This window comes from Tenrec ecaudatus, chromosome 16 (genome assembly GCF_050624435.1).
Source record: "Tenrec ecaudatus isolate mTenEca1 chromosome 16, mTenEca1.hap1, whole genome shotgun sequence".
Classification (NCBI taxonomy): domain Eukaryota; kingdom Metazoa; phylum Chordata; class Mammalia; order Afrosoricida; family Tenrecidae; genus Tenrec; species Tenrec ecaudatus.
In genome coordinates, this window is record NC_134545.1 from 40,372,574 (window position 1) to 40,380,798 (window position 8,225).

The 8,225-nt window shown below is 44.5% G+C and overlaps 1 pseudogene; it reads right to left on the bottom strand.

Annotated features, from left to right (window-relative positions):
- Nucleotides 1–3,534: 3,534 nt before the first annotated feature.
- Nucleotides 3,535–5,122, bottom strand: LOC142429357 (transcription factor E2F5-like; annotated as a pseudogene).
- Nucleotides 5,123–8,225: the final 3,103 nt, after the last annotated feature.

The following is an 8,225-nucleotide window of genomic DNA, read 5'->3' on the forward strand; positions in this document are numbered from 1 at the left end:
GAGGATTCTAACACACTATGTGACTGATCTAGGTGCTTGCTTACTTTCCTCACCATCCTTCCTTCCTTCCTTCCTTCCTTTCTTTTGTATATAAGAAAGAGATTTATACACAAGACCAACTGAACATTGAGAAAACATCCCAGCCCAGTCCAGATCAAATCCATAAGTCCGTTATTAGCCCATATGTCTGATACCAATCTATAAAGTCCTCTTCAGACTCACAAAACACATGCAATGATGCCGAATGTAGAAGATCACAGGCAAGTGGGTAGAAATTCTTTGGATCCAGTGTCATTGGAAACATCTCAGCGCTGGCAGGGGTCTCTGCATCATGGTGGGTCCATGTTTCTTGTCAGCTGCTATGTCTCCCAGGGTATGAGCAAAGAGACTCTCCAACCTCCAAGGAGGAAATACCAGATTTCCCAGAATTCTCAGGAGAAGACCATGCCCACACAGAAGCCTCATTGGCTATGATCCGAAGAACAGACTAGACTCCACCCCTTCACTCATAATCCTCTCAAATGGACAATTCTATAACTACCACAGACCACCCTTATCAATTTGACACTTTCCCAAAGCTCTGTAACCATATGTAATTTTCAGACAAACAATAATAAAATCATATCTGTACCTAACAGGATAAAACTAAAATGCATACAATTCAATGTCTGCCACCCTCATTTAAATATAACATTTTATAAATGAACAAAACAAAAATATCCTATGCCTAACAATTGCCGTTAAGTAACACCAACACCTTAATCCTATAATCCTATATTCCTCCACCTATGAAAGCGTAAGCCAACCACTTCATGCCGTTATCCCCCCAATTTGGGCATCCAATTTCTATATTGCCCCTTACATCAACCCAGTGCTCTGAGGAAACAATCATATTTTTCGACCTGAAGAATCTTCATCCAGTGGAACCTTGTGAAATCCGTATCCATAAGCAAAGTCAAATCTGGACAGACCATCCATAAAGTCTGCAGCAATATGCACCGGTTTACAGGCTCAACAAGCTTCTCTTTGTCTGGTCGGGTTCTGGTCAACTCAACGTGGGCTGCCTCTCTTAGTCTCACCAGGGTGTCCATTGGTCGCCTTGCCTTAGACCATGGCCCCCTCACAAATTCTCACCAACCCCAGCCTCTGGCCATCCATTCTTTCAAAGTGAAGCCATCAAGGTTCCCGCAGCAGACTGGGAGGCTGCTTCTGAAAGGCAGTGGGTACCAAGTGTTAGTGTGCTGTATCTTCCTCCCCACAGCCTTCATCATGAGTGGCATTCTTTAACAAACCAGCCGCCTTGAGGTTTTGCTTGGAGAAGGACCCACTATGCAAAATAAAATAAAAACAAAGAACAAAAACAAACACCCCTCCCCTCAAAAGCCACTGTCCTTAGAAATTCTTGAGAAAGGATAATGACATTATTTGTGAAGCTTTGGCCTCATTCTGCCTGGTTCCACATTTTCCTTGGCCTGGTGGCCAAGTCCCACCACTGATCTGTCACTTTGTAATACTTTGGTGGTTTATGTGTTGCTATGATGCTGGAAACTATGTCACTGGTTGTGGTAGTTACATAATCTGTTGTCAATCTTGGACTTGAGAGGATTAAGAGTGAAGGGTTGCAGAGTGCAGTCCAATTTGTAACCACTATGCTAGAAGCAAAGGAGCCTGTCTGACTACAAGGTGCAGAAGGGACCAGTTATCAGACATCAAAGATTTAAAAACCATATCAATGGGTACCCACCTCCCTGATATGATCAATGAAGCCAAACGTGTGCATAAGCAAATGTGGTAAAGAAAGCAGATGGTGCCCAGCTATCAAAAGATATAGCGTCTGGGGTCTTAAAAGCTCGAAGATAAACAAGTGGCCTTCTAGCCCAGAAGCAACAAAGCCTACATGGAAGAAACACACCAGCCTATGTGACCATGAATTGTTGAATGGATCAGGTATCAGGCATCAAAGAACATAAAAGCATATCATTGAAAATGTGGGTGCGTGCAGAGTGGAGACTCAAAAGCCCAGTGGTAGCCAACCGGACACCCCTTGCTGAGGGGTTGTGGGGAGGAGATGAGCCAGGCAGGGTGCAGGGTAGCAATGAAGAAACATAAAACTTTCCTCTAGTTCTTAAATACTCCCCACCCCCCACCACCACTATCATGATCCCAATACTATCTTGCAAATCTGGCTAGACCAGAGGATGTACATTGGTATAGATAGCACCTGGAAACACAGGGAATCCAGGACAGATGACTCCTCCAGAACCAGTGATGAGAGTGGCGATGCCTAGAGGGTGGAGAGAATGTGGGGTAGAAAGGGGGAAGTGATTACAAGAATCTACGTATAGCCTCCTCCCTGGGGGAGGGACAGCAGAGAAGTGGGCAGGGGGAGACGTCAGACAGTGTAATATGTGACAAAATAAAAATAATATATGAATGATGAAGGGTTCACGAGGTAGGGGGCAGTGGGGAGGGAGTGGGAAAATGAGCAGCAGATATTAAGGGCTCAAGTAGAAGGCAAATGTTTTGAGAATGATGATGGCAGCAAATGTACATATGTTCTTGACACAATGGATGTATGTATGGCTAGTGATAAGAATTGTATGAGCCCCCAATAAAACGATTAAAAAAAAAAGAGTGAAGGGTTGGAGTCTAGTCTGTCAATCAGATCCTAACCAATGAAGCCTCCGTGTGGGCATGACTTTCTCCTGAGAATTCTGGGAAATCTGTTTTTTCCTCCTTGGAGTCTGAAGATTTCTTTCTTTCAACTCACTCCCTTGGAGACCCACTACTGATAAGGCTCACTTCCTGCAAGACATCTCTGAGGAGAAGCCACATGGGCCTACCCTGATGCAACCCTGGGTGCTGAAAAAGCCATGTGGAGACCCCCGCCAGCGCTGAGATGCTTATAACACCACTGGATCCAAAGATTTTCTACCCAAGGCCTGTGATCATCCTGCATTTGCGGTCATTGCATGTGTTTCGTGAGTCTCAAGAGGACTTTATAGATTGATATCAGACTTATGGGCCTGGACTGGACTGGGTTGGGATGTTTGTGGTTTTTTTAAATGTTTTATACAACTTTATTTTTTTAATCTTGTTAATGTACAGGCATTGGCACATTAAAAAAAAAACTACTTAACAGAGCTTTCCTATAACCGAGGAAAGTGGAATGTCAGCAGTCAACAAAATGTGAAAAAACTTAAAGTGCTAAAACAGAAGGCACTTCACAAAATCTGTGCACTGAAACAGTGACATGTCTGAGCTGAGATCCTTCCCTTTCTCAGCGGCAGTGAAGGTCGGGGAGGGTGGAAGGGTACAAAGAAATGCAGTTTGTGGCAGTAAAGAGTTAAGACACACACGTGGCAAGCCCTTGACAAACACTCTTGTTTTTCCGTGACCTGAAGTCTCCTTTTAACTTCCCTCTCTCTCATAAGAGGAAAAGAGATGGATTTGGAAGGAGGAGGAAAAAAAGTTGAAATCCCAGAAACGATCCAGGGGTTCATTGGGGGTGGCTTTAGTTGATCATTTCCCCCCAGAAGCAAACGGCCCTTTGGCCTCATGGGCTGAGTTTTGTGAAGTAACAAAGAAAGTATTAGGGAAGAACAATTCAGACTCAGTGAAGAGAACAGGTGTTACATTCATTATTTTAAATATTTATGAGACGCCTAACCTGTTACACAGTTAGAGGTAGATAACAGTCCCAAGTTTCCGTGGAATCTAACAATTTCGTATCTGCACATCAAACAGATCACAGACACCTTCATGATCATCTAAATTAAAGTTGTAGTCACCAGCTGGGGAGGGGGAGAGCCGGAGGAGGGGGACACATCAGAAGACATTAATTTCTATGGGAAAACCAATGGGCAATGGCCACCCAATGGCATGTATGGTAACAACCAAAGAAATCGCAGAAGCCTTCAGCAGCTCAGGGATGGAATATTTTAACACGTATGGAGGAAATCCCGTGTCTTGTGTTGTGGGTCTGACTGTCTTGGATATCATTGAAAATGAAGACCTTCAAGGAAATGCTACCAGAGTAGGGAATTACCTTATTGAGTTACTGACTGAACAGAAAGCTAAACATCCTTTGATAGGAGATATCAGGGGCATTGGCCTGTTTGTTGGGATTGACCTAGTGAAGGACCAGCAGAACCAGACCCCTGCCACCGCCGAGGCTCAGCACGTCATCTACAAGAAGAAAGAGAAGCAAGTGCATCTCAGCGCCGATGGACCTCATAGAAATGTGCTCAAAATAAAGCCCCCGATGTGCTTCACTGAAGAAGACGCAAAATTCATGGTGGAACAACTTGATGACGTCCTAACAGAGTTAGAAGAAACCATGACCGGGCGTGTCATCTCTGAGAAGACTTCGTACATAACAAAGACGCACTAGCAGTGTGACTTCAGGTGGCAGCGACTGGTCCTGACAAGAACAAACCAGGGAGCTTCCAGCGGCAGCCTGCGCTGAGAACCATGCGGCACCAAGTGGCCTACTTTCTCCATTTGACGGGCTTCCAGCAGAAGGCCTGTCCGTTCTCTCCTCATGCTGCTTGGGGTGTGAGAAAGAGCTCCCTGGGTTGGCAGAGCCCACGGGCAACACTGGAGAGGCTTTGTTGGGTAATCTGTTGTTTATTTATGACTGATGAATAAAGGAACACTTAGTGTCCCCCCCCCCCCAAAAAAGAAGAAGACATTAATTCATCAATGATATCTCCACTAATAGATCCGGAAGTTAAGTCTGTGGCTGGCATCTGCTGAAGACCAGGGCTTCTTTCCGAGACTGACAGCTCAGGCAGTTCCTGAGCTGTGATGTCCAGTTTCTGTGGAGTCACGGGAGTTGAGGGCTGAGAAGAAGGTTGTGTGAGGTTATGCGGTGGAGGAACAGGAAAAACCACAGGCTCAGAGGAACTGGACTCTGTTGATAAGCAGCACGTGGATGGGTCCCAAAGGCTCTTTAGCTTGATCGGGTATTTCTTCTGTCCATTCTGGCCCATTTCTGGAATAGGTACCTCTAGCTGAGTCCCAGAAGGTGCTTGATGGCCAACAACGTACCACCATTAAAGCAGTTACAGATGTCTTCATGAGTTACATAGGAAAATCTGTTACTCACGGAGTCGTCCATCACGGTTCTGATGCTTTGCTGTAGCCACGACGTCTGCTGATCAAGTTCCCTTTCCTTCAGTTCTAGATCTTCAATTTCAGCTTTAAGACATCTTAATCTATCTATGACTTCTTTCGTATTACAGCCAGCACCTACACCCTTCCATTGGATGCTGTTTTTTGACTTCTTTTCAATCAGGTCAATTCCTTCCAAGACATTGGTGATGTCATAAATTCTTCTTTGTTGCCTCACAGCCAAAGTGTCTGCAGCCGCTTTGAGATCCAGGACGCCGTCCTTGGCCTCCTACAGCAGCGACACAAACTTGGTGGTGAGCAGCCCCAGGCGTGGGCTCCCGCAGAGCCAGGTGCGCGGTGCCCAGGGACTCCGGGCCACGGGGCGCACCGGGCCTGCACGCCCTCCCTGAGCCCGCGCCGCATGCGGGATGTTTTCTAAATGTACAATTACCCTTTATATAAAACTCTCTCTTATACACATATAAGTTTCTGTGGATTTGTTTCTCTAGTCTACCCAGATTGACACACTGGTATTTCATATGCCAGCAGGGACACCCCACATAAACAGGTTTCAGCGCAGCTTCTAGACTGAGAACTGGCAATGAGGACAATTATGAGGAAGTAGCCACTGAAAATCTTATGCATACATTTGAATAATAGTTGTATTGATTGGATTTCACTGAAGGCAGATATATATGAGCCTATCACAGACATCATTGTACTTCATGATTGATTTTGAAATGTCCTTTTTGATTATGAATGCCACATTACTCCTCGTGATTGTGTTATTCCCGGCAGAGTAAATCATATGATTTTTGGAGTCACTGAAAAACCGAAAAGCTTTGAAACACTGTCCAGGACTTTGTCGAGTACTGACCACAAAACCAAACCAAACTTACTGCCATGGGTCAATGCCGACGCCTAGCCACCCCTGTGGGTTCCTGGGAGATGTTTATGGGAGTGAAGCATTTGGGGTTTTCATTTGCTGATGGGAAGGAGAAACAGCTTCAAAAATATGCTAATGATCAGAACTTGGCATGTGTGAACTATGAATCTAGGAAAATGGATTGTGGCCCAAAGTGAGAAGGAATGTGTTAGTAGGCTGACATGCACTGGTATTGGCCACTTTGAATCAGAAAATCATATGATTTACTATGCTGGGAATAACACAATCAAGAGGAATAATAGCATGGCATTCATAATCAAAAAGGACATTTCAAAATCAATCATGAAGTACAATGATGTCTGTGATAGGCTCATATGTATTTGCCTTCAATGAAATCCAAACAATACAACTATTGTTCAAATTTATGCATCAACCACAAAAGCTAGTGATGAAGAAATTGAAGGATTCTACCAATGACTTCAGTTAGGAGTTGATCAAACACACAATCAAGATGCATGGATAATTATTAGTGATTGGAATGTAAAAGTTTGGAAATAAAGACAAAACAGGAAAATATGAACTAGGAAACAGAAATGAAGCTTGAAATCAGATAATAGAAATTTGTCAGCCCAACTTGTTCATAATAAATACCTTTTTCAAATAGAGGAAAGGAGTAGGAGGCAAAGTGCATACAGAGCAGCCTAAATACAGACATGTACATATGTAAATATATTTATGATTATGGGGGCAATAGATTTATATGCATATATTTATAGGTTCAGTAGTAGGGTAGCAGATGGACATTGGGCCTCCTCATGCATAATCCCCCAATACAATAGCACCTCGCCCTGCTAAGCAGCCATTGCAGGATACCCATCTTCCCGACATGATCACTGAAGACAGCCGTGTGTGTAAGCGAATGTGAAGAAAGCTGATGGTGCCCGGCTATCAAAAAGATATAGCGTCTGGGGTCTTAAAGGCTTGAAGGCAAATAAGCGGCCATCTAGCTCAGAAGCAACAAAGCCCACAGAGAAGAAGCACACGGCCTAAGCGAATACAAGGTGTTGAATGGACCATGTAGCAGATACAAAGGAACAAAAACAATCATTGTGTGATCACCTTCCTCACATAATGGCTGAAGACGAAAGTGTGCATAAGCAAGTGTGGTGAAGAAGGCGGATGGTGCCCGGCTACTGAGAGATATAGCATCTGGGGACTTAAAGGCTTGAAAGCAAACAAGCGGCCATCTAGCCCAGAAGCAACTGAGCCCACATGGAAGCAGCACACCAACATAGGTGACCATGAAGGACAGAGGAGACCAGGTCTCCAACATCAAAGGTGGGGTGGTGGTGAGAATCACATCACCGTGAAAGAGGGGGAGTGCATGATGGGGACCCAATGCCCACCTGTAGAGAGCTGAACACCCCTTCCAGAGGGATAGTGAGGAGGAGATGGGCCACTCAGGGTTCAGTGTAGCAACAATGAAACTCAAACCTTCCTCTAGTTACTGAACGCTTCCTCCCCTCCCAATCATCATGACCCCAATTCTACCTTGCCTTGCGGACCTGGTTGTACCAGAGGATGTACAGCGGTGCAGTGGGGATCTGGAGGCACAGGGAATCTAGGACAGACGAACCCTTCAACACCAGCGGTGGGAGTGGAGACACCAGGAGGGAAGGGCATGTAGAAAGGGAGAACCGATCTCGGAGATCTATGTGTAACCTCCTCTCTGGGAGATTGGCAAGGGGGAGGCGGGTGAGGGGAGACGCCGGGGAGTGTAAGATAAGATATAATAACTATTTATAAACTATCAAGGGACCAGGGGTGGGATCAGGGAGGGAGGGGGATGGGGGGAAAAAAAGGGAAACCGAGCTGATTCCAGGAACCCAAGTGGAAGGTGAATTATGAGAGTGACGAGTGCAACGAATGTATAAGGGTGCTTTGCTCAATTGATGTATGTACAGATTGTGATAAGAGCCTTATGAGCCCCAATAAAAAGATTAAAAAAAAAAGAAAATGATTAGGGCAAAGAATGTACGGATGTGCTTTATACAATTGATGTATGTATATGTATATGTATGGATTGTGATATGAGTTGTATGAGCCCCTAATAAAATGTAAATAAATAAATAAATAATTTAATTTAAAAAAATACCTTTTTCAACAACAAGAAAAGCAACTGTGCACATGGACTACTTCAGAAGGAATACACAGAAATCCAATT